At 50.2% G+C, this 25252-nt stretch overlaps 3 pseudogenes across 3 annotated transcripts in view; 2 read left to right on the top strand and 1 right to left on the bottom strand.

Annotated features, from left to right (window-relative positions):
- LOC309799286 (centrosomal protein of 78 kDa-like) overlaps window positions 1-25252 on the bottom strand; it is a 659089-nt pseudogene that overhangs the window by 396911 nt on the left and 236926 nt on the right. The gene's annotated exons all lie outside the window — the stretch shown is intronic.
- LOC309800986 (dipeptidase 2-like) lies at window positions 1189-13123 on the top strand (annotated as a pseudogene). Its single transcript has 10 exons — window positions 1189-1313; window positions 1418-1601; window positions 1928-2097; window positions 2359-2478; window positions 2702-2843; window positions 3145-3214; window positions 3335-3511; window positions 3891-3971; window positions 8852-8874; window positions 12961-13123. The product of its transcript is annotated as a dipeptidase 2-like (transcript).
- LOC309800976 (dipeptidase 2-like) lies at window positions 13248-25152 on the top strand (annotated as a pseudogene). Its single transcript has 10 exons — window positions 13248-13372; window positions 13477-13660; window positions 13987-14156; window positions 14418-14537; window positions 14761-14902; window positions 15204-15273; window positions 15394-15570; window positions 15950-16030; window positions 20911-20933; window positions 24990-25152. The product of its transcript is annotated as a dipeptidase 2-like (transcript).

The following is a 25252-nucleotide window of genomic DNA, read 5'->3' as shown; positions in this document are numbered from 1 at the left end:
TCCTGCCACCTGGGAAAGGTTCCAAAGGTGGAACAGCTCCAGGGGGTGCCAGGGATCACAGCAAAAACTTGAGAGGCTGGGGATGAAGGAGTTTGGGCACAGTCCCTAAAGCATCTCTGTGGTTGAGCTTCTGTGAGAAGGCACATCCCCAGAGAGAGAGAGAGAGAGAGAGAGAGAGAGAGAGAGAGAGAGAGAGAGAGAGAGAGTGTGTGTGTGTGTGTGTGTGTGTGTGTGTGTGTGTGTGTGTGTGTGTTGAGGAGAGGGGGTCTCTAGAGGAGGCAGCTAGGGGGAGGGCCTGAGGCTGGCAATGGGGAATGGCGTGCAGCCTCTGAGTAAGCACAGGCACTTAAGCCCTTGAGGTTTCTGGGAAAGCTAGAGCCACAAGGGCCACGAGATAAGGCAAGTGTAGCAGCAGAACCCAGGTGCCAGGTCTTTCCTCAGAACCTATACTTCTCCACGAGGCCGGGCCTTCCACGCTGAGGTAGGAGGGATCCTGGCCAGAAGGTCAGCCAGCAGCTCTGGGAGGAAGATTGCTGCGGTGGGGACTCTGCTGCCATGGAAATCACTTCATTTCCTTCCACTCAAATAGCCTGCTGACTGGCTTCCTGCTCTGTTGAGTAAAAGGGTCGCTGACTCTCCCCAGAAGGTCGTTCAGTTCACATCCCCAAAGTCCCTCTATTCAGGCCCTGGGGAGGTGTAGCGACTCCTGAGGGCGCTCTTTCCTGAGGCTGGCTGACAGAAGTGGGGGAGGTTCCTGATAGTTCCCAGGCGCTAGTTGAAGTCCCCAGAGAATGGTCATGCAGGTTGGGGAGTCAAGTAGGTGGAGAGAGAAGGTCGGGGGCAGAGGACCCCTTCCTGAAACCAGAGCTCACATGGTTACCCCCCACCCCCCCATTTCCAGAAACTATCTCTTCCCCCACACAAGCCCTCATGGCCCAGTCCCGGGAAACCGGGAGCCCAGAGCACTTGTGGCCACAGAGGCACTGGCACGCAGCCCTCAGGGTGGGCGGGGCCGGCTGCAGGCAGATGGGGATGAGGTGTGCTCCCGGGAGGCCTCGGGCTGAAGGTGGCCCTCTGAGAGAAGCACCCCAGCTTGGACAGGAAGGTTACAGGCCGGGGAGAGCAACCTAGGGCGCCCCCTCGGAGCAGTGGGAGTGGGAAGAGGGGCAGGGGTGGAGGGAACCCACGATGGGAGGCGAGTGGGCTCTCCGCAGAGGCCAGCTTAGCCCGCAGGAGCTGCCTGTGAGCAGGGGGCGGGAGGGCACTGCTGCCCTGTGGCTTCTGGGCTTGCCGGATCGCGGCTCTCTGCGAGGGTCCTGAGACTCTGTATCCCCTCCCTCAAACCGCCCCCCTCGCGAGGCCGCGACGCTGGGTGCCCTGTGTCGACAGGCAGAACCCCACTGCCCGCCCCTCTCAGACCCGCCTCTGCCCGCCTCGATGGTCCCCGCGCACTCAGCCAGCGGCCTCTGCTGTGTCTGCTGCTCCTGCTGGGTCTGCTGCTGCGGCCGGTTACCCGTGAAGACCACGCCGGGCACCTCCAGAACCCCAAGTCCGCGGGAGCGCACGCGGGCCCTGATGCGGGACTTCCCGCTTGTGGACGGGTGGCTGCAGTGTGTGCCGGCTGCTGGGGGCCGCTGGGGGCCTAGCCTGGCCCCGGGCAGGGCAGGAGGTCCGGAGCATGCAGAGCTAGTGGGGAGGCTCCCTCCCACCACCCCTGGATGTCCTCTCCATCATCTATGGATGCCCTTCCCCTTCTCTGTCATCCCCTCCCTGGTGGGAACCCCTCAGCCCAGGCCTCAGCTGCTCCTAGTATAGTCTGTGTGACAGTGGGAGGTGGGGGACCCACAGGCTGGCCCAGGCCAGGCAATGTGTCCTGCCTCATCCCAAGACCTAAGGAGCCCACCTATTTGCCTTGACCTCCCTCCAGCCACAACGACATGCCCCTGGTCCTGAGGCAGTTTTACCACCACGGGCTACAGGATGTTAATCTGCGCAATTTCAGCCATGGCCAGACCAGCGTGGACAGGCTGAAAAATGATCTCGTGGGTGCCCAGGGACACACAAGGTGCCACCATGGCTGCTGGGGAATGTGGGGCAGTTTGGGGGCCTCAGAGACCACAGGTTAGTCACATTGGAACTAAGTTACCATAGTGACCTAGAAAGTGCCATGCCATGGATGCTGGGGGAACAGGGGTCACAGTGAGCCAACCTGACGGGCATCCATGTACCACAGGAAAAGCAACGCATTACATGGGACTTCTGGGCACACTGAGTGTTGTGCCAGCTGAGGAGGCTATGAGAAGCCCAAGGAGCTCCAAAGCCCAAACTAAGCCCTTGCCTTCCCTCAGTTCTGGTGAGCCTGCGTCCCATGCCGGACCCACGAACGCGATGCTGTGCGCCTCACCCTGGAGCAAGTTCACCTCATCTGCCCCATGTGTGCCTCCTATTCTGAGCTGGAGCTTGTGACCTCAGTTAAAGGTAGCCGGGGGACTTCCCTGGTAGTCCAGAGGTGAAGACTCCACGCTTCCACTGCAGGGGCCTCGGGTTGGATCCCCGGTGGGGGAACTAAGAGCCCTCATGCTGCGTGGCACGGCCAAAAAAACAAAACAAAATGGTAAAGAGACTGGTCGTGGTAGGTGTTAGGGACTTCAGTTAGCTACCCCTGCCTCTGAAAATGATCATCTGACCTACCTGCCCCCAGCTCTCAACAATACCCGGAAGTTGGCTAGCCTCATTGGTGTGGAGGGCGGCCACTCACTGGACAGGAGCCTCTCCATCTTGCGTACCTTCTATGCGCTGGGTGTGCGCTACGTGACACTCACCCACACCTGCAACACGCCCTGGTGAGCACAGTGCAGATGGTAAGGGCCCAGTGAGGCAGGGATCTGCCCAAGATCACGCTGGGGCCCAAAGCAAGTTTATCCCTGGGATCCAGCCCTGAACCTGGGGTTGGGAGGGGAATGGAGGTTTGCAGAACAAGACTGAATCCCCAGAAGGGCCCTCCTACTGCCAGGCACAGCCCAGTTTGGGTCCCTCCTCTTGCATCAGGGAGTTGCAGGTGTAGACGGTTCGACACAACCTCTTTCTACGCTCTTGTAGCCAAGTCACGGCCACCAGTCAGACTGCCTCCTGGCCATCCTGCAGAGCACAGAGCTCAGCAAAGGGTATCCACCCCTTCTACAGCAATGTCAGTCGGCTCACCAGCTTTGGCGAGGTAAGGACCCGGCTTCCATACCCTGCCCCACATGAATGTACAGCCCTGCCTGTTCCCTACAGATAAATACACACAAGATAAATGCAGCCCTCATGCCCTCTCCCCATCCTGTCCCTGCAGAAGGTGGTGGCAGAAATGAACCGCCTGGGCATGATGGTGGACTTGGCCCATGTCTCGGATGCTGCGGCACGGCGAGCCCTACAAGTGTCACAGGCACCTGTCATCTTCTCCCACTCAGCTGCCCGGGGTATGTGCAAGAACACTCGCAATGTTCCTGATGATATCCTGCAGCTTCTGGTGAGAGACTGCCCTGGCCCTCAAACCTAAAGCAAGAGATTCAAACCAGGAGCCCTTGAACCTGAGCCTCTTCTCCCTCCATTTCCTCAAACGCCAGGTTAAATATCTTCTGCCCCCAAAACCCACGGTCCACAGCCCCTGAACTCTTCAGCCCTAGGTGGGGGTCTAGGTGGTAAGATACTCCTCCAAACCCGGAAACCCAGGGCCAACACACCACCCAGACCAGGGCTGCGGCTCCTCCATTCACACAAACCCAGAGAGGAGATGACTCTGACCTCACAGCCAGGGCTGAACACCTTCCTCACAGGGGCCGAGAGAGTGAACAGGCAGCTGGCTGTGCTGGGGGCCAAGCTGACTGGCCACGGGTCCGCCCCTACAGAAGAAGAACGGTGGCATCGTGATGGTGCCCTTGTCCGAGTGGGTGCTGCAGTGCAACCCGTTAGCCAACGTGTCTACTGTGGCAGGCGAGCCTCACCCTGGGCTCTCTGAAAACTCGGATTTGGAGCTGAAGCTGGGTCCAAATTTAGGGAGGACTTCAGAAGAGCCCCAGTGGTTTGACCCACCTATTGGCAATAGGTACAGCACCCAAAAACCCAAGAATGGACAGTACACAGCACCTTGGTGCCATGTGGAACTGGAGCCACAGAATCAAAACTGCGATACGGATGGGTATCAGGGAGGCTGTCAGACACTGCTTTATGTCAAACACATAAAGAAAATATCCACTATCAGAACCGTTGGTTGACTGACTTTTTTTCACATCTTTCTGACAAAATTCGTGAAGTTGTGAGTACCACAAGCGTCATTACACTTCTGTTCAAGATGTAATCTCAGGCTCACAATCACTGTTTAGCTTCTGTATATTGCAGTGTACATAAAGGTCTGTATTAGTCTGGTTGGGCTGTTATAGTGAAATACTATAGACTGAACGACTTCCACAGCAGAAATTTATTTTCTCACAGTTCTGGAGGGTGGAAGTCCAAGATTAAGGTACTGAATACCATAAGAATTGGTTTCTGGTGAGAACAATCTTCCTGGCTTGCTGACGGCTGTCTTCTTGCAGTGTCCTCACACGGCCTTTCCTCTACGAGCAGAGGGAGAGAGATCTCTGGAATCTATTCCCCTTCTTATAAGGACACCATCAGTCCCTGTCAGATTATTACCTCACCCTTATGACTTCAGTTAACTTCAGTTACCTCCCTAAAGGACCTATCTCCTATCTTCTACAGTCAACTTAGGAGGGGCTTCAACATATAATTTTTCGGGGGACACAATTCAGTCCATAACAACAACTTAAGATAGCTTTCTCTGATTTTCAGTCTTTCACTAATACCTCCCTCTTTGTCTACGAGTTATTCAAGTTTCCTTAAATTTTTTTTTTAATTTTCTTACATTATCCCTTCCCTTTAAATGCTGTCTTCACTTCTTAATTGGCATTTCTTGCAAATGAAGGCACCTTTCCTCACAATATATTGATTACTCTCCCCACTGTAACACAGCGTCTTCTCCCATGACTTTCCTGAAGTGGTTCCACTTTTGTTCATAAAAGTTTAGCCATCCAATCAGATGCTTTATTTTCAGTTCCCATAGCATTTTGCCTTTGGGAAACAACTGACTCCATTAGATGGTGCTTCTTTTAAAACTACCTTCCTTTATGTTTTATAGCAATCTTATGATTTCTGTTGGCATACCACCTAGCTTCTTTCTGATCATTCTTTTTATTTTTAGTTTTCAGTTGTTTCTCTCCTCACTCCTTAGCGTCAGATACTACATACAGTTGGCCTTCTTCTCATCTCTTATATACTCTCTCTCTTACTCCAGCAGCTTTGTTTACCATTTAATATATTATCTGCCAGGCGCCTTCCATCTGTTACCAACATCTCTCCCTCTTTGTCATTTCAGCCTTCGCTATGCTCTCTGAGCTCTCACAGGCAGATCTATTGAACACAGGAATCTCAGTGGAAAATACGAGTACGTTATTTCTCTACTGAGTAAAGCCCTTACAGATCACATGGTCCTGATCCATCTTGCAGCCACCTCATCTGGACTATTTGACCTCCCATGTCACAATAGCAGAGGACCAGACAAGAGGGACACTGGCTCCTAATGACCTCAGCTCAGAAGTGATACACTTGATTCTGCTTCTTTGCCACTGGCCACAACGAATCAAAGGAAAACAGTTGAACTACAAAGGAGGATGAAAAATGTAGATAAGCACATAGGATATTTGATGAGTGCTATCTCGAGGTGACATCACCTCCCATCAAACTTTTATTTCACAGAGAAAACACAGACTATAAAGCAAAAACACCCCAAACTACCTTCTTCTCTTTACGTCCAAGAAGAGCTTTTCGACATAGTGTATAAATACCTAGTCTCACTTCCTCAGTATCTTCCATTCATTTTCCCACCTCATTGGTATTGTTAAGGTTTTCCTCTTTAGCGATTGTATTTTGGCCCCCTCCCATTAAAAAGCTGCCTCCCTCCCATTAAAAATTACTCTTGCTTGATGCCAAGTAATTCTCTAGTTACCTTTTCTCTCTTCCTAATTTCACAGTGCAGTTTATCAAAACTTGTATTTATTCTCATTGTCTGTATTTTCTTATCTTTATGTACCTCGTGACTCACACAATTTTGCTCTTTTCTTCTTACTTATCTGCACTGGAATTGCATTCACCAACATTTAGTTTGTGATTAAACTGAGTGAATATTGTTTGGTCATTCTGTCACCTTTCAGCAATAGTTGATTTTGTTGATCAAACTTGGCATCTCAGAAAAATCTTTCACCTTCACAACAGTAGCATCTTAACCTGCTACTTCTTCCTCCTGCCTCTGGACATCCTTATCTCTTTCACTGGGCACTCTCACTCTGCCCTCTGCCAAGAGATGTGTATTTCTCAGAAGCTCTCTTCTGCCCTTGATAGATGGTCTCATCTACTCTTGTGATTCCAGCCACCATATATATCACAGATCTTGACCTAAAACTTACATCTCTCTCTCCTGAGTCTCTTACAAACTTAACTAATTGCCAACTGAACAACTCTGCCCAAGTATAACATGGACACTTAAAATTAATTATGTGATGTTACTGAACGATTAATTTTACCTTCAATACTTAACTTCCACTATTCATCTCTCTACATCATTTAGACCACCACTATTTGTACACTTGTCCAAGTTGGATACTGGGGGAACACTCAAGACTCTGGACTCTGACAACCCTCAGAATGGGAGAAAATAGTTGCAAACGAAGCAACTGACAAGGGATTCATCTCCAAAAAATATAAACATAAATAAATTTGTAAACTATATAAGCAACTCATGCAGATCAATATCAAAAAAAACAACCCAATGAAACAATGGACGGAAGACCTAAACAGACATTTCTCCAAAGATGGCCAACAAACACGTGAAAAGATGCTCAACATCACGAATTATGAGAGAAATGCAAATCAACACTACAAGGAGGTATCACCTCACACCGGTCAGAATGGCCATCATCAAAAAATCTACAAACAATAAATGCTGGAGAGGATGTGGAGAAAACGGAACGCTCCTACACTGTTGGTGGGAGTGGAAATTGGTACAGCCACTAGGGAGAGCAGTATGGAGGTTCCTTAAAAAAACTACAAATAGAACTACCATATGACCCAGCAATCCCACTACTGGGCCTATACCCTGAGAAAACCAGAATTCAAAAGGAGTCATGTACCAAAATGTTCATTGCAGCTCTATTTACAATAGCCAGGAGATGGAAACAACCTCAGTGTCCATCGTCAGATGAATGGATAAAGAAGATGTGACACACATATTCAGTGGAATATTACTCAGCCATAAAAAGAAACGAAATTGAGCTATTTGTAATGAGGCGGATGGACCTAGAGTCTGTCATACAGAGTGAAGGAAGTCAGAAAGACAAAGACAAATACCGTATGCTAACACATATATATATATGGAATTTAAGAAAAAAAATGTCATGAAGAACCTAGGGGTAAGACAGGAATAAAGACACAGACCTACTAGAGAATGGACTTGGGGATATGGGGAGGGCGAAGGGTAAGCCATGACAAAGTGAGAGAGTGGCATGGACATATGTACACTACCAAACGTAAAATGGATAGCTAGTGGGAAGCAGCCGCATAGCACAGAGAGATCAGCTCGGTGCTTTGTGACCACCTAGAGGGGTGGGATAGGGAGGGTGGGAGTGAGGGAGATGCAAGAGGGAAAGATATAGGAACTTATGTATAACTGATTCACTTTGGTATAAAGCAGAAACTAACACACCATTGTAAAGCCATTATACTCCAATAAAGATGTTACAAAAAGAACACTTGTTTTTTCTTTTGTTTTGTTTTTTGTTTTTTTGTTTTTTACCTTTTAGTTTAAATTTTAGTTCCTGCCCCCAAACATCCATTAAGTCCCCAGGAGAAGGAAAAGGGGATGTGACTAGCAATAGAGAGAAACTTCCTTCACAACAATGGCCATGGCAAGCTTAGGCACTTTTGGTGAAATCTCTCTGGGAAGTACTGGCAGAGGAATAAAAGGCAAACTGACACAGAAGTATTGCCTGGTGTGCATTTCCAGGCTCTGCCTTCTTTCTCATGTCTTGGCGGCAGGTGGAGGAAGAGGAGAAAAGGTTAAACTTTTGTATCAACCGGCAGAATAAGCTTATAACATCCTCTCACTACCTCTGCATGGGTTCTAGTCTCTGCAGCACTACATAAGCTTTGCCCAAAGTAATGAACAGTTGAAAGTCCAATGTAATACTTCACCAAACAACTTAAAAATGCTTGCACACTGGAAAGGATTCAGTTGCGGAGAACACAAATGGACCCAGAGCAACTTTTGCCAAAAGAGAATATTGTGCTAAATGTACAGCCATCGCTCTTTTCCATATGAAGAAACAGTCAGAAGGATAAAAGAACTTGGTCAAAAATCACACAAGTAAGTAGGACAGAATCTGGTCTGTCTGTCATAAGGGTTGTGTTCTTTAACCACCAGGCTAGCTTTTCCCAAACCTGATTCATGCACAGAATAACTATACACCTCTGTTTGCCTTGAATATTCCCTGTTTATACGTATGCCTGCTGCAGTTTTTAATATTGCCCACTTTGACTCCCCAAAGCAACCAAGAACTCACAATAATTTGGTCACTCTATCCATGGACCACTGTGGTGGGACTGCCCAGGAAGCTTAAAAGTGCAGCCTCCCGAGCCCTACTCCAGATCTAGATAAGTTTTCTTAGGGTTGGCTCAAGAATCCAGGTACAAGTCTTTCTCGGTGCTTTTGTGAGTCTCTCGCTCTCGTAAGTTAATAAACCGTTTATTCCGCCTTCCCCAGATGCCCAGCCAGGTCCTGTTAAGGTAGGAGTCCCCCCGCCACATCACAGGGATGCTCCCAGTCAAGTAATCTCTGGAGCCGTGGAGAATCTGAATGGTCTCATGCTGGCCCACCTGCCATGACAAACCTCCTCCAGAGCATTCCCTTTCACAGTTTACATTCTACCACTCCCAAAGGCAGTCCGCTCCAATGAGGCCTGACTTCGTCTGTCCTAACGTGTACCCGCTGATTCAAGCAGTTTAGGAAGAGAAGGTGCTGTGCTTCTCAACCACGGTGGCCCAACCTCTAAAATGGTAGTCGAAGCAGTCTCTACCTCCTGGGAACAACGCCTCTGCAACAGCCCCATTAAACGAATGTCCCATCTTTGCTTTTTCAGGGTGGGGGTCGGGCAACAGGGAGTCCCCCTCCTAAAGAAGGTTCTCTCTCATTGCCACACTATCAGAGGCTGCCCCAAATGTGCTTGCTTCCTGTGGGCCTGATCAGGCTAAGGGCAGAGTTGTCTCTTTCCTTCTCTGAGGCGGACCAAATCGTCTGAGTAACACCTCTTCACACTGTTGACCATGTTTCTCACGGGGGCTGCTGCTGAGTCTTTATCTCATCCTTTCATGGTGGAGAGACAGAGGATTCTAATGACTTTTACTTCTAGGGGAGAGGGGCCTGGAGTGATTATGTTGTCATTTTGTATTATGTCCTTTTGTCATGAATTTGTTTTCAATTTCATGTTCAAATGGGCCCACCATTCCCACTTTGTGAGGTCATTCAGCACCCGCATTTTGCACCTTTAACATCTCTCTCAGTATCACTTGGAAATGTTTGAAATGGCAGGAGCTTGTCCTCATATTCCTATCAGCTGTAAACCCGGAGCCCCGACATGAACCTAACCATTGAGCAGAACACCTCTCCACTACCTGTGTACCACTGCGAAGGCCCCTTAACCTCTTGGTTTCTTTAAGTCCTCAGTTGTAAAAATTTCAGGGTGCGATGAATTTATATTGGGGGCAGGACAAGGTCGAGAAGAGTGTGTCTTTGCTTTTATTCTTCCAAACTGGAATGTCTTCCCTCTCTTCCCCATGGGTCCAAATCTCACTTGTCCTTCAGGCCCACTGCAAAGGAGCCTTCCCTGATTCCCCTGTCCACACAAATCTCTGCCTCTTAGGCTAAGTGCCATACAACCTAGCTGTCTCTTACCTTAATCTTGCCTCTCAAGCCAATCACAGAATGTGGGTCTCTCTTGCCCTCCTGTGGCCCCTGGGGCTGTGCCAGACCACCAGCACGCCCCACCTGGGGTGTCTACTAGACTACGGCATTGGTGGGGAGGCCCAGCTGTGAGGGGCCAGGCAGAGTACCTCTGCCTCTACCCTGTTCTCCTCCAAAAAACTGCCCCTCCTCCTGAAGCCTGCCCCTCAAGTCACAGGTTCCATATATGACCTCACTGGGTAGTGATGCCCTCACAGGCCTTCTCACAGATTCCACGGTAACAGATTCCATGGTAACTGACAACCAAACAGATTCGTATCTGGTGGAGGACTGGTAGGGAAGTTTCTCTGACTATCAGAGACAATGTCTGACTTCATAGGCTATATATACTCAACCCTGTGCTCTGTTCCCTGGCTGGGCAGTGCAGCAGGTACACCCAGACCGGCCACCTCCACAGGAGGTATGGGATACAATCCACCTCACCTGGCTGGCACATGTTTTTGTGGGGCCTGCCAACTATGTACAACTGAGCACACTCCCACATGTAAGTAATACCAGTGACCTGGGACACCTTCAGGGACCCACAGGGCTCACTGCTGAGGACAAGTGAAAGGTCATCCCTGGACAAGTGTGCAGGACGGTTCTAAGCTTTATAATGTAGCCTTCCCCTTTGGGCTACAGGATGCTTCCATTCAGACCCTTTCCTGAATGGCCTCTTAGCAAAAGACAAGTGCATTTTTGTTGGCAAACGGTAAATGGAGCAGTTTGAGGAACAGGGCCACAATTAGAAGCACACCTTCAAACCCAGGCACCTCTGTGCTGTCATGCAGACATCTCTATCGGTCCTCTCAGACACATCCCATACTGAGTTGCTGAGTACTCGGGGACAGGGTGGTGCCATATTGATGGGAAGACCGGAAGAATGAAGGGGGGGGTGATGAAGTGCTAATGAGACGGGAGGGCTGAGGAGATGGTGTCCCAGGAGGCTGCGTTGATGTGAGCCTAGACTTGGTACCCAGACCCCGGTTCTGAGTCTCCTGATCACTCTGCCTCAGTATTCAGCCTTGTTCTAATCTAGATAAAAGTACCAGAGGGCTAGAGTTCAGTGTGGTTGAAACAGGCGGTATAACTGGGGCCCAAGAGGGGTTGCCAAGGTGAGAGGGGTTCTTAACAAATTTGTATTAGATTATTTCTTTCCAAAACTTGAAAGACATTTCCATTAAAGCCTCAGAAGTGACAGACTGCAAGAAATGTTTTCTCTGTTGTGGAAGGGAGAGATGGAGAGGATCATGAGTGCAATTTCTTTCGGGTTCTACTGTTTTCCCTGGAAACGGTGAAGAGACTTCCTCATCTGCTGCAGCCGTAGGCGCTAGGGATTGCTTTTGCAGCCAGTGTCCCTTCTCTAGGGACTCATAGAGGTGATGGGCCAAGGCTGTGTTTTGGATGTCAAGTAGATTAAAGGTCTTCAGCCAGAAACTGGGAGAGACATGAGAGGGGGAAATTGTGGCAGGAGACTGTGCACAGCACAAGTGACTGATCAGTTCTGATTTTCTTTGCAGCAGCAGTGGCTCCCGTTTGTCCTCCCACACCCGGGCACTACCATGTCCTCTACCGAGGGTGTGGAGAAACGCAGTTGGGCTGGCATGGGGAGACATACTGCCTGGTTGGTGGCTACCGGGCCTACGGGGATGTTCCTTTGGCCCCACCAGCAAAGGTGGAAGCAGTGAAGCCAGTCCCCAGACGTGCGCCCAAACGAAAGCACTCTTCAGAAAGTTCGGACGAAGAGCTGGGCTGCTCCAGACCCAAAAACCGGCGATTGGAGCATGGTGGACCTGCTCCCTGAAGCAAGAACAGGATGGAGAGTCAAGCAGCATGCACCCTGCCCCGAGGTTCACATGCTCCTTTACTGCCAGCCCTTTCTGTCCCCAGTGGGGTCCCTTACTGCTCAATAAAATGTTTGTGTGTAACACATTTCTAGGGTCGCCAGTGCTCAGACTTAGGTCACTACCCCTGTGCTAGGCACTCCTGCCACCTGGGAAAGGTTCCAAAGGTGGAACAGCTCCAGGGGGTGCCAGGGATCACAGCAAAAACTTGAGAGGCTGGGGATGAAGGAGTTTGGGCACAGTCCCTAAAGCATCTCTGTGGTTGAGCTTCTGTGAGAAGGCACATCCCCAGAGAGAGAGAGAGAGAGAGAGAGAGAGAGAGAGAGAGAGAGTGTGTGTGTGTGTGTGTGTGTGTGTGTGTGTGTGTGTGTGTGTGTGTGTTGAGGAGAGGGGGTCTCTAGAGGAGGCAGCTAGGGGGAGGGCCTGAGGCTGGCAATGGGGAATGGCGTGCAGCCTCTGAGTAAGCACAGGCACTTAAGCCCTTGAGGTTTCTGGGAAAGCTAGAGCCACAAGGGCCACGAGATAAGGCAAGTGTAGCAGCAGAACCCAGGTGCCAGGTCTTTCCTCAGAACCTATACTTCTCCACGAGGCCGGGCCTTCCACGCTGAGGTAGGAGGGATCCTGGCCAGAAGGTCAGCCAGCAGCTCTGGGAGGAAGATTGCTGCGGTGGGGACTCTGCTGCCATGGAAATCACTTCATTCCCTTCCACTCAAATAGCCTGCTGACTGGCTTCCTGCTCTGTTGAGTAAAAGGGTCGCTGACTCTCCCCAGAAGGTCGTTCAGTTCACATCCCCAAAGTCCCTCTATTCAGGCCCTGGGGAGGTGTAGCGACTCCTGAGGGCGCTCTTTCCTGAGGCTGGCTGACAGAAGTGGGGGAGGTTCCTGATAGTTCCCAGGCGCTAGTTGAAGTCCCCAGAGAATGGTCATGCAGGTTGGGGAGTCAAGTAGGTGGAGAGAGAAGGTCGGGGGCAGAGGACCCCTTCCTGAAACCAGAGCTCACATGGTTACCCCCCACCCCCCCATTTCCAGAAACTATCTCTTCCCCCACACAAGCCCTCATGGCCCAGTCCCGGGAAACCGGGAGCCCAGAGCACTTGTGGCCACAGAGGCACTGGCACGCAGCCCTCAGGGTGGGCGGGGCCGGCTGCAGGCAGATGGGGATGAGGTGTGCTCCCGGGAGGCCTCGGGCTGAAGGTGGCCCTCTGAGAGAAGCACCCCAGCTTGGACAGGAAGGTTACAGGCCGGGGAGAGCAACCTAGGGCGCCCCCTCGGAGCAGTGGGAGTGGGAAGAGGGGCAGGGGTGGAGGGAACCCACGATGGGAGGCGAGTGGGCTCTCCGCAGAGGCCAGCTTAGCCCGCAGGAGCTGCCTGTGAGCAGGGGGCGGGAGGGCACTGCTGCCCTGTGGCTTCTGGGCTTGCCGGATCGCGGCTCTCTGCGAGGGTCCTGAGACTCTGTATCCCCTCCCTCAAACCGCCCCCCTCGCGAGGCCGCGACGCTGGGTGCCCTGTGTCGACAGGCAGAACCCCACTGCCCGCCCCTCTCAGACCCGCCTCTGCCCGCCTCGATGGTCCCCGCGCACTCAGCCAGCGGCCTCTGCTGTGTCTGCTGCTCCTGCTGGGTCTGCTGCTGCGGCCGGTTACCCGTGAAGACCACGCCGGGCACCTCCAGAACCCCAAGTCCGCGGGAGCGCACGCGGGCCCTGATGCGGGACTTCCCGCTTGTGGACGGGTGGCTGCAGTGTGTGCCGGCTGCTGGGGGCCGCTGGGGGCCTAGCCTGGCCCCGGGCAGGGCAGGAGGTCCGGAGCATGCAGAGCTAGTGGGGAGGCTCCCTCCCACCACCCCTGGATGTCCTCTCCATCATCTATGGATGCCCTTCCCCTTCTCTGTCATCCCCTCCCTGGTGGGAACCCCTCAGCCCAGGCCTCAGCTGCTCCTAGTATAGTCTGTGTGACAGTGGGAGGTGGGGGACCCACAGGCTGGCCCAGGCCAGGCAATGTGTCCTGCCTCATCCCAAGACCTAAGGAGCCCACCTATTTGCCTTGACCTCCCTCCAGCCACAACGACATGCCCCTGGTCCTGAGGCAGTTTTACCACCACGGGCTACAGGATGTTAATCTGCGCAATTTCAGCCATGGCCAGACCAGCGTGGACAGGCTGAAAAATGATCTCGTGGGTGCCCAGGGACACACAAGGTGCCACCATGGCTGCTGGGGAATGTGGGGCAGTTTGGGGGCCTCAGAGACCACAGGTTAGTCACATTGGAACTAAGTTACCATAGTGACCTAGAAAGTGCCATGCCATGGATGCTGGGGGAACAGGGGTCACAGTGAGCCAACCTGACGGGCATCCATGTACCACAGGAAAAGCAACGCATTACATGGGACTTCTGGGCACACTGAGTGTTGTGCCAGCTGAGGAGGCTATGAGAAGCCCAAGGAGCTCCAAAGCCCAAACTAAGCCCTTGCCTTCCCTCAGTTCTGGTGAGCCTGCGTCCCATGCCGGACCCACGAACGCGATGCTGTGCGCCTCACCCTGGAGCAAGTTCACCTCATCTGCCCCATGTGTGCCTCCTATTCTGAGCTGGAGCTTGTGACCTCAGTTAAAGGTAGCCGGGGGACTTCCCTGGTAGTCCAGAGGTGAAGACTCCACGCTTCCACTGCAGGGGCCTCGGGTTGGATCCCCGGTGGGGGAACTAAGAGCCCTCATGCTGCGTGGCACGGCCAAAAAAACAAAACAAAATGGTAAAGAGACTGGTCGTGGTAGGTGTTAGGGACTTCAGTTAGCTACCCCTGCCTCTGAAAATGATCATCTGACCTACCTGCCCCCAGCTCTCAACAATACCCGGAAGTTGGCTAGCCTCATTGGTGTGGAGGGCGGCCACTCACTGGACAGGAGCCTCTCCATCTTGCGTACCTTCTATGCGCTGGGTGTGCGCTACGTGACACTCACCCACACCTGCAACACGCCCTGGTGAGCACAGTGCAGATGGTAAGGGCCCAGTGAGGCAGGGATCTGCCCAAGATCACGCTGGGGCCCAAAGCAAGTTTATCCCTGGGATCCAGCCCTGAACCTGGGGTTGGGAGGGGAATGGAGGTTTGCAGAACAAGACTGAATCCCCAGAAGGGCCCTCCTACTGCCAGGCACAGCCCAGTTTGGGTCCCTCCTCTTGCATCAGGGAGTTGCAGGTGTAGACGGTTCGACACAACCTCTTTCTACGCTCTTGTAGCCAAGTCATGGCCACCAGTCAGACTGCCTCCTGGCCATCCTGCAGAGCACAGAGCTCAGCAAAGGGTATCCACCCCTTCTACAGCAATGTCAGTCGGCTCACCAGCTTTGGCGAGGTAAGGACCCGGCTTCCATACCCTGCCCCACATGAATGTACAGCCCTGCCTGTTCCCTACAGATAAATACACACAAGATAAATGCAGCCCTCATGCCCTCTCCCCATCCTGTCCCTGCAGAAGGTGGTGGCAGAAATGAACCGCCTGGGCATGATGGTGGACTTGGCCCATGTCTCGGATGCTGCGGCACGGCGAGCCCTACAAGTGTCACAGGCACCTGTCATCTTCTCCCACTCAGCTGCCCGGGGTATGTGCAAGAACACTCGCAATGTTCCTGATGATATCCTGCAGCTTCTGGTGAGAGACTGCCCTGGCCCTCAAACCTAAAGCAAGAGATTCAAACCAGGAGCCCTTGAACCTGAGCCTCTTCTCCCTCCATTTCCTCAAACGCCAGGTTAAATATCTTCTGCCCCCAAAACCCACGGTCCACAGCCCCTGAACTCTTCAGCCCTAGGTGGGGGTCTAGGTGGTAAGATACTCCTCCAAACCCGGAAACCCAGGGCCAACACACCACCCAGACCAGGGCTGCGGCTCCTCCATTCACACAAACCCAGAGAGGAGATGACTCTGACCTCACAGCCAGGGCTGAACACCTTCCTCACAGGGGCCGAGAGAGTGAACAGGCAGCTGGCTGTGCTGGGGGCCAAGCTGACTGGCCACGGGTCCGCCCCTACAGAAGAAGAACGGTGGCATCGTGATGGTGCCCTTGTCCGAGTGGGTGCTGCAGTGCAACCCGTTAGCCAACGTGTCTACTGTGGCAGGCGAGCCTCACCCTGGGCTCTCTGAAAACTCGGATTTGGAGCTGAAGCTGGGTCCAAATTTAGGGAGGACTTCAGAAGAGCCCCAGTGGTTTGACCCACCTATTGGCAATAGGTACAGCACCCAAAAACCCAAGAATGGACAGTACACAGCACCTTGGTGCCATGTGGAACTGGAGCCACAGAATCAAAACTGCGATACGGATGGGTATCAGGGAGGCTGTCAGACACTGCTTTATGTCAAACACATAAAGAAAATATCCACTATCAGAACCGTTGGTTGACTGACTTTTTTTCACATCTTTCTGACAAAATTCGTGAAGTTGTGAGTACCACAAGCGTCATTACACTTCTGTTCAAGATGTAATCTCAGGCTCACAATCACTGTTTAGCTTCTGTATATTGCAGTGTACATAAAGGTCTGTATTAGTCTGGTTGGGCTGTTATAGTGAAATACTATAGACTGAACGACTTCCACAGCAGAAATTTATTTTCTCACAGTTCTGGAGGGTGGAAGTCCAAGATTAAGGTACTGAATACCATAAGAATTGGTTTCTGGTGAGAACAATCTTCCTGGCTTGCTGACGGCTGTCTTCTTGCAGTGTCCTCACACGGCCTTTCCTCTACGAGCAGAGGGAGAGAGATCTCTGGAATCTATTCCCCTTCTTATAAGGACACCATCAGTCCCTGTCAGATTATTACCTCACCCTTATGACTTCAGTTAACTTCAGTTACCTCCCTAAAGGACCTATCTCCTATCTTCTACAGTCAACTTAGGAGGGGCTTCAACATATAATTTTTCGGGGGACACAATTCAGTCCATAACAACAACTTAAGATAGCTTTCTCTGATTTTCAGTCTTTCACTAATACCTCCCTCTTTGTCTACGAGTTATTCAAGTTTCCTTAAATTTTTTTTTTAATTTTCTTACATTATCCCTTCCCTTTAAATGCTGTCTTCACTTCTTAATTGGCATTTCTTGCAAATGAAGGCACCTTTCCTCACAATATATTGATTACTCTCCCCACTGTAACACAGCGTCTTCTCCCATGACTTTCCTGAAGTGGTTCCACTTTTGTTCATAAAAGTTTAGCCATCCAATCAGATGCTTTATTTTCAGTTCCCATAGCATTTTGCCTTTGGGAAACAACTGACTCCATTAGATGGTGCTTCTTTTAAAACTACCTTCCTTTATGTTTTATAGCAATCTTATGATTTCTGTTGGCCTACCACCTAGCTTCTTTCTGATCATTCTTTTTATTTTTAGTTTTCAGTTGTTTCTCTCCTCACTCCTTAGCGTCAGATACTACATACAGTTGGCCTTCTTCTCATCTCTTATATACTCTCTCTCTTACTCCAGCAGCTTTGTTTACCATTTAATATATTATCTGCCAGGCGCCTTCCATCTGTTACCAACATCTCTCCCTCTTTGTCATTTCAGCCTTCGCTATGCTCTCTGAGCTCTCACAGGCAGATCTATTGAACACAGGAATCTCAGTGGAAAATACGAGTACGTTATTTCTCTACTGAGTAAAGCCCTTACAGATCACATGGTCCTGATCCATCTTGCAGCCACCTCATCTGGACTATTTGACCTCCCATGTCACAATAGCAGAGGACCAGACAAGAGGGACACTGGCTCCTAATGACCTCAGCTCAGAAGTGATACACTTGATTCTGCTTCTTTGCCACTGGCCACAACGAATCAAAGGAAAACAGTTGAACTACAAAGGAGGATGAAAAATGTAGATAAGCACATAGGATATTTGATGAGTGCTATCTCGAGGTGACATCACCTCCCATCAAACTTTTATTTCACAGAGAAAACACAGACTATAAAGCAAAAACACCCCAAACTACCTTCTTCTCTTTACGTCCAAGAAGAGCTTTTCGACATAGTGTATAAATACCTAGTCTCACTTCCTCAGTATCTTCCATTCATTTTCCCACCTCATTGGTATTGTTAAGGTTTTCCTCTTTAGCGATTGTATTTTGGCCCCCTCCCATTAAAAAGCTGCCTCCCTCCCATTAAAAATTACTCTTGCTTGATGCCAAGTAATTCTCTAGTTACCTTTTCTCTCTTCCTAATTTCACAGTGCAGTTTATCAAAACTTGTATTTATTCTCATTGTCTGTATTTTCTTATCTTTATGTACCTCGTGACTCACACAATTTTGCTCTTTTCTTCTTACTTATCTGCACTGGAATTGCATTCACCAACATTTAGTTTGTGATTAAACTGAGTGAATATTGTTTGGTCATTCTGTCACCTTTCAGCAATAGTTGATTTTGTTGATCAAACTTGGCATCTCAGAAAAATCTTTCACCTTCACAACAGTAGCATCTTAACCTGCTACTTCTTCCTCCTGCCTCTGGACATCCTTATCTCTTTCACTGGGCACTCTCACTCTGCCCTCTGCCAAGAGATGTGTATTTCTCAGAAGCTCTCTTCTGCCCTTGATAGATGGTCTCATCTACTCTTGTGATTCCAGCCACCATATATATCACAGATCTTGACCTAAAACTTACATCTCTCTCTCCTGAGTCTCTTACAAACTTAACTAATTGCCAACTGAACAACTCTGCCCAAGTATAACATGGACACTTAAAATTAATTATGTGATGTTACTGAACGATTAATTTTACCTTCAATACTTAACTTCCACTATTCATCTCTCTACATCATTTAGACCACCACTATTTGTACACTTGTCCAAGTTGGATACTGGGGGAACACTCAAGACTCTGGACTCTGACAACCCTCAGAATGGGAGAAAATAGTTGCAAACGAAGCAACTGACAAGGGATTCATCTCCAAAAAATATAAACATAAATAAATTTGTAAACTATATAAGCAACTCATGCAGATCAATATCAAAAAAAACAACCCAATGAAACAATGGACGGAAGACCTAAACAGACATTTCTCCAAAGATGGCCAACAAACACGTGAAAAGATGCTCAACATCACGAATTATGAGAGAAATGCAAATCAACACTACAAGGAGGTATCACCTCACACCGGTCAGAATGGCCATCATCAAAAAATCTACAAACAATAAATGCTGGAGAGGATGTGGAGAAAACGGAACGCTCCTACACTGTTGGTGGGAGTGGAAATTGGTACAGCCACTAGGGAGAGCAGTATGGAGGTTCCTTAAAAAAACTACAAATAGAACTACCATATGACCCAGCAATCCCACTACTGGGCCTATACCCTGAGAAAACCAGAATTCAAAAGGAGTCATGTACCAAAATGTTCATTGCAGCTCTATTTACAATAGCCAGGAGATGGAAACAACCTCAGTGTCCATCGTCAGATGAATGGATAAAGAAGATGTGACACACATATTCAGTGGAATATTACTCAGCCATAAAAAGAAACGAAATTGAGCTATTTGTAATGAGGCGGATGGACCTAGAGTCTGTCATACAGAGTGAAGGAAGTCAGAAAGACAAAGACAAATACCGTATGCTAACACATATATATATATGGAATTTAAGAAAAAAAATGTCATGAAGAACCTAGGGGTAAGACAGGAATAAAGACACAGACCTACTAGAGAATGGACTTGGGGATATGGGGAGGGCGAAGGGTAAGCCATGACAAAGTGAGAGAGTGGCATGGACATATGTACACTACCAAACGTAAAATGGATAGCTAGTGGGAAGCAGCCGCATAGCACAGAGAGATCAGCTCGGTGCTTTGTGACCACCTAGAGGGGTGGGATAGGGAGGGTGGGAGTGAGGGAGATGCAAGAGGGAAAGATATAGGAACTTATGTATAACTGATTCACTTTGGTATAAAGCAGAAACTAACACACCATTGTAAAGCCATTATACTCCAATAAAGATGTTACAAAAAGAACACTTGTTTTTTCTTTTGTTTTGTTTTTTGTTTTTTTGTTTTTTACCTTTTAGTTTAAATTTTAGTTCCTGCCCCCAAACATCCATTAAGTCCCCAGGAGAAGGAAAAGGGGATGTGACTAGCAATAGAGAGAAACTTCCTTCACAACAATGGCCATGGCAAGCTTAGGCACTTTTGGTGAAATCTCTCTGGGAAGTACTGGCAGAGGAATAAAAGGCAAACTGACACAGAAGTATTGCCTGGTGTGCATTTCCAGGCTCTGCCTTCTTTCTCATGTCTTGGCGGCAGGTGGAGGAAGAGGAGAAAAGGTTAAACTTTTGTATCAACCGGCAGAATAAGCTTATAACATCCTCTCACTACCTCTGCATGGGTTCTAGTCTCTGCAGCACTACATAAGCTTTGCCCAAAGTAATGAACAGTTGAAAGTCCCATGTAATACTTCACCAAACAACTTAAAAATGCTTGCACACTGGAAAGGATTCAGTTGCGGAGAACACAAATGGACCCAGAGCAACTTTTGCCAAAAGAGAATATTGTGCTAAATGTACAGCCATCGCTCTTTTCCATATGAAGAAACAGTCAGAAGGATAAAAGAACTTGGTCAAAAATCACACAAGTAAGTAGGACAGAATCTGGTCTGTCTGTCATAAGGGTTGTGTTCTTTAACCACCAGGCTAGCTTTTCCCAAACCTGATTCATGCACAGAATAACTATACACCTCTGTTTGCCTTGAATATTCCCTGTTTATACGTATGCCTGCTGCAGTTTTTAATATTGCCCACTTTGACTCCCCAAAGCAACCAAGAACTCACAATAATTTGGTCACTCTATCCATGGACCACTGTGGTGGGACTGCCCAGGAAGCTTAAAAGTGCAGCCTCCCGAGCCCTACTCCAGATCTAGATAAGTTTTCTTAGGGTTGGCTCAAGAATCCAGGTACAAGTCTTTCTCGGTGCTTTTGTGAGTCTCTCGCTCTCGTAAGTTAATAAACCGTTTATTCCGCCTTCCCCAGATGCCCAGCCAGGTCCTGTTAAGGTAGGAGTCCCCCCGCCACATCACAGGGATGCTCCCAGTCAAGTAATCTCTGGAGCCGTGGAGAATCTGAATGGTCTCATGCTGGCCCACCTGCCATGACAAACCTCCTCCAGAGCATTCCCTTTCACAGTTTACATTCTACCACTCCCAAAGGCAGTCCGCTCCAATGAGGCCTGACTTCGTCTGTCCTAACGTGTACCCGCTGATTCAAGCAGTTTAGGAAGAGAAGGTGCTGTGCTTCTCAACCACGGTGGCCCAACCTCTAAAATGGTAGTCGAAGCAGTCTCTACCTCCTGGGAACAACGCCTCTGCAACAGCCCCATTAAACGAATGTCCCATCTTTGCTTTTTCAGGGTGGGGGTCGGGCAACAGGGAGTCCCCCTCCTAAAGAAGGTTCTCTCTCATTGCCACACTATCAGAGGCTGCCCCAAATGTGCTTGCTTCCTGTGGGCCTGATCAGGCTAAGGGCAGAGTTGTCTCTTTCCTTCTCTGAGGCGGACCAAATCGTCTGAGTAACACCTCTTCACACTGTTGACCATGTTTCTCACGGGGGCTGCTGCTGAGTCTTTATCTCATCCTTTCATGGTGGAGAGACAGAGGATTCTAATGACTTTTACTTCTAGGGGAGAGGGGCCTGGAGTGATTATGTTGTCATTTTGTATTATGTCCTTTTGTCATGAATTTGTTTTCAATTTCATGTTCAAATGGGCCCACCATTCCCACTTTGTGAGGTCATTCAGCACCCGCATTTTGCACCTTTAACATCTCTCTCAGTATCACTTGGAAATGTTTGAAATGGCAGGAGCTTGTCCTCATATTCCTATCAGCTGTAAACCCGGAGCCCCGACATGAACCTAACCATTGAGCAGAACACCTCTCCACTACCTGTGTACCACTGCGAAGGCCCCTTAACCTCTTGGTTTCTTTAAGTCCTCAGTTGTAAAAATTTCAGGGTGCGATGAATTTATATTGGGGGCAGGACAAGGTCGAGAAGAGTGTGTCTTTGCTTTTATTCTTCCAAACTGGAATGTCTTCCCTCTCTTCCCCATGGGTCCAAATCTCACTTGTCCTTCAGGCCCACTGCAAAGGAGCCTTCCCTGATTCCCCTGTCCACACAAATCTCTGCCTCTTAGGCTAAGTGCCATACAACCTAGCTGTCTCTTACCTTAATCTTGCCTCTCAAGCCAATCACAGAATGTGGGTCTCTCTTGCCCTCCTGTGGCCCCTGGGGCTGTGCCAGACCACCAGCACGCCCCACCTGGGGTGTCTACTAGACTACGGCATTGGTGGGGAGGCCCAGCTGTGAGGGGCCAGGCAGAGTACCTCTGCCTCTACCCTGTTCTCCTCCACAAAACTGCCCCTCCTCCTGAAGCCTGCCCCTCAAGTCACAGGTTCCATATATGACCTCACTGGGTAGTGATGCCCTCACAGGCCTTCTCACAGATTCCACGGTAACAGATTCCATGGTAACTGACAACCAAACAGATTCGTATCTGGTGGAGGACTGGTAGGGAAGTTTCTCTGACTATCAGAGACAATGTCTGACTTCATAGGCTATATATACTCAACCCTGTGCTCTGTTCCCTGGCTGGGCAGTGCAGCAGGTACACCCAGACCGGCCACCTCCACAGGAGGTATGGGATACAATCCACCTCACCTGGCTGGCACATGTTTTTGTGGGGCCTGCCAACTATGTACAACTGAGCACACTCCCACATGTAAGTAATACCAGTGACCTGGGACACCTTCAGGGACCCACAGGGCTCACTGCTGAGGACAAGTGAAAGGTCATCCCTGGACAAGTGTGCAGGACGGTTCTAAGCTTTATAATGTAGCCTTCCCCTTTGGGCTACAGGATGCTTCCATTCAGACCCTTTCCTGAATGGCCTCTTAGCAAAAGACAAGTGCATTTTTGTTGGCAAACGGTAAATGGAGCAGTTTGAGGAACAGGGCCACAATTAGAAGCACACCTTCAAACCCAGGCACCTCTGTGCTGTCATGCAGACATCTCTATCGGTCCTCTCAGACACATCCCATACTGAGTTGCTGAGTACTCGGGGACAGGGTGGTGCCATATTGATGGGAAGACCGGAAGAATGAAGGGGGGGGTGATGAAGTGCTAATGAGACGGGAGGGCTGAGGAGATGGTGTCCCAGGAGGCTGCGTTGATGTGAGCCTAGACTTGGTACCCAGACCCCGGTTCTGAGTCTCCTGATCACTCTGCCTCAGTATTCAGCCTTGTTCTAATCTAGATAAAAGTACCAGAGGGCTAGAGTTCAGTGTGGTTGAAACAGGCGGTATAACTGGGGCCCAAGAGGGGTTGCCAAGGTGAGAGGGGTTCTTAACAAATTTGTATTAGATTATTTCTTTCCAAAACTTGAAAGACATTTCCATTAAAGCCTCAGAAGTGACAGACTGCAAGAAATGTTTTCTCTGTTGTGGAAGGGAGAGATGGAGAGGATCATGAGTGCAATTTCTTTCGGGTTCTACTGTTTTCCCTGGAAACGGTGAAGAGACTTCCTCATCTGCTGCAGCCGTAGGCGCTAGGGATTGCTTTTGCAGCCAGTGTCCCTTCTCTAGGGACTCATAGAGGTGATGGGCCAAGGCTGTGTTTTGGATGTCAAGTAGATTAAAGGTCTTCAGCCAGAAACTGGGAGAGACATGAGAGGGGGAAATTGTGGCAGGAGACTGTGCACAGCACAAGTGACTGATCAGTTCTGATTTTCTTTGCAGCAGCAGTGGCTCCCGTTTGTCCTCCCACACCCGGGCACTACCATGTCCTCTACCGAGGGTGTGGAGAAACGCAGTTGGGCTGGCATGGGGAGACATACTGCCTGGTTGGTGGCTACCGGGCCTACGGGGATGTTCCTTTGGCCCCACCAGCAAAGGTGGAAGCAGTGAAGCCAGTCCCCAGACGTGCGCCCAAACGAAAGCACTCTTCAGAAAGTTCGGACGAAGAGCTGGGCTGCTCCAGACCCAAAAACCGGCGATTGGAGCATGGTGGACCTGCTCCCTGAAGCAAGAACAGGATGGAGAGTCAAGCAGCATGCACCCTGCCCCGAGGTTCACATGCTCCTTTACTGCCAGCCCTTTCTGTCCCCAGTGGGGTCCCTTACTGCTCAATAAAATGTTTGTGTGTAACACATTTCTAGGGTCGCCAGTGCTCAGACTTAGGTCACTACCCCTGTGCTAGGCACTCCTGCCACCTGGGAAAGGTTCCAAAGGTGGAACAGCTCCAGGGGGTGCCAGGGATCACAGCAAAAACTTGAGAGGCTGGGGATGAAGGAGTTTGGGCACAGTCCCTAAAGCATCTCTGTGGTTGAGCTTCTGTGAGAAGGCACATCCCCAGAGAGAGAGAGAGAGAGAGAGTGAGTGAGTGAGTGAGTGTGTGTGTGTGTGTGTGTGTGTTGAGGAGAGGGGGTCTCTAGAGGAGGCAGCTAGGGGGAGGGCCTGAGGCTGGCAATGGGGAATGGCGTGCAGCCTCTGAGTAAGCACAGGCACTTAAGCCCTTGAGGTTTCTGGGAAAGCTAGAGCCACAAGGGCCACGAGATAAGGCAAGTGTAGCAGCAGAACCCAGGTGCCAGGTCTTTCCTCAGAACCTATACTTCTCCACGAGGCCGGGCCTTCCACGCTGAGGTAGGAGGGATCCTGGCCAGAAGGTCAGCCAGCAGCTCTGGGAGGAAGATTGCTGCGGTGGGGACTCTGCTGCCATGGAAATCACTTCATTCCCTTCCACTCAAATAGCCTGCTGACTGGCTTCCTGCTCTGTTGAGTAAAAGGGTCGCTGACTCTCCCCAGAAGGTCGTTCAGTTCACATCCCCAAAGTCCCTCTATTCAGGCCCTGGGGAGGTGTAGCGACTCCTGAGGGCGCTCTTTCCTGAGGCTGGCTGACAGAAGTGGGGGAGGTTCCTGATAGTTCCCAGGCGCTAGTTGAAGTCCCCAGAGAATGGTCATGCAGGTTGGGGAGTCAAGTAGGTGGAGAGAGAAGGTCGGGGGCAGAGGACCCCTTCCTGAAACCAGAGCTCACATGGTTACCCCCCACCCCCCCATTTCCAGAAACTATCTCTTCCCCCACACAAGCCCTCATGGCCCAGTCCCGGGAAACCGGGAGCCCAGAGCACTTGTGGCCACAGAGGCACTGGCACGCAGCCCTCAGGGTGGGCGGGGCCGGCTGCAGGCAGATGGGGATGAGGTGTGCTCCCGGGAGGCCTCGGGCTGAAGGTGGCCCTCTGAGAGAAGCACCCCAGCTTGGACAGGAAGGTTACAGGCCGGGGAGAGCAACCTAGGGCGCCCCCTCGGAGCAGTGGGAGTGGGAAGAG

Source organism: Mesoplodon mirus (genome assembly GCF_964341445.2).
Source record: "Mesoplodon mirus genome assembly, chromosome: 3".
Classification (NCBI taxonomy): Eukaryota; Metazoa; Chordata; class Mammalia; order Artiodactyla; family Ziphiidae; genus Mesoplodon; species Mesoplodon mirus.
The sequence above is the reverse complement of the archived record's forward strand: the minus strand, read 5'-3'. Positions and strand labels throughout refer to the sequence as shown.